The following is an 869-nucleotide window of genomic DNA, read 5'->3' as shown; positions in this document are numbered from 1 at the left end:
ATTAAGTACTGAGATTGATCTGTAATTTAAAATTTTGGATTTGTCACCTTTTTTAAAGATTGGTGTTATCTGGGCTAGTTTTAGTCTGTCAAGGAAGGTGCCCAATTGTGTTATATTATTTACTGCTACAGGCACAGGTACAGAGACATTTTGTCTACACATATTTATTACATTAATAATGAGGTCGTACTGCCTTGCAGAAATGGAAGATTTTAAAGAGCTGATGATGATAATTATTTCTTTGTAATTTGTTGGGGCTAGATATGTGCTATGTGCAGGTGGACTGACTTTAAAATTATACTGTGGGATTTTGTGTTTTTCACTGTCCTTACCAATGAAAAATATTCATGGCGTATGTTTGCAATTTCAAGTTGGTCTTTCATGTACATCCCACTGTGGTTAACAAAAAAATTGAACAGAGGATCTGTATCTGCATGTTCTAAAACTGTTTGTCATTGCTCAGACACCAATAATAACATTGGACTTGTGTCTAGATAAGGGACATCACCAGTCATGGTGGTGTTTCCTACTGCTTAACCGCTCATAAGTTGGCAACATGTCAGTTTCACATAGCCAATGAGAAGATACTTTCTCATAACCAATATGAGGCGAGGAAAGAGGCAATGAATTTCTAATGCAGCAATTGATATCATCGTCTTCTTCATAATCTCCTCCAGGAATATGTTGCAAATTACAAAGATAAGGTAACATTGGGTCACAATAGCACAGCTTAAATTTCTGCAAGTTAAATGAGCAGCAGTTAAATTTATAATCTTGGTTGTTACAAAAACTTGACTATTTCTTCCGCATGCATTACAAATCCCAAGATTGTGGTATATTCATGTAAAAATGTCAGAGTATTTTTTTGT

This window comes from Schistocerca americana, chromosome 3 (assembly GCF_021461395.2).
Source record: "Schistocerca americana isolate TAMUIC-IGC-003095 chromosome 3, iqSchAmer2.1, whole genome shotgun sequence".
In the NCBI taxonomy this organism is placed as follows: Eukaryota; Metazoa; Arthropoda; class Insecta; order Orthoptera; family Acrididae; genus Schistocerca; species Schistocerca americana.
This window is presented reverse-complemented; position numbering follows the sequence as displayed.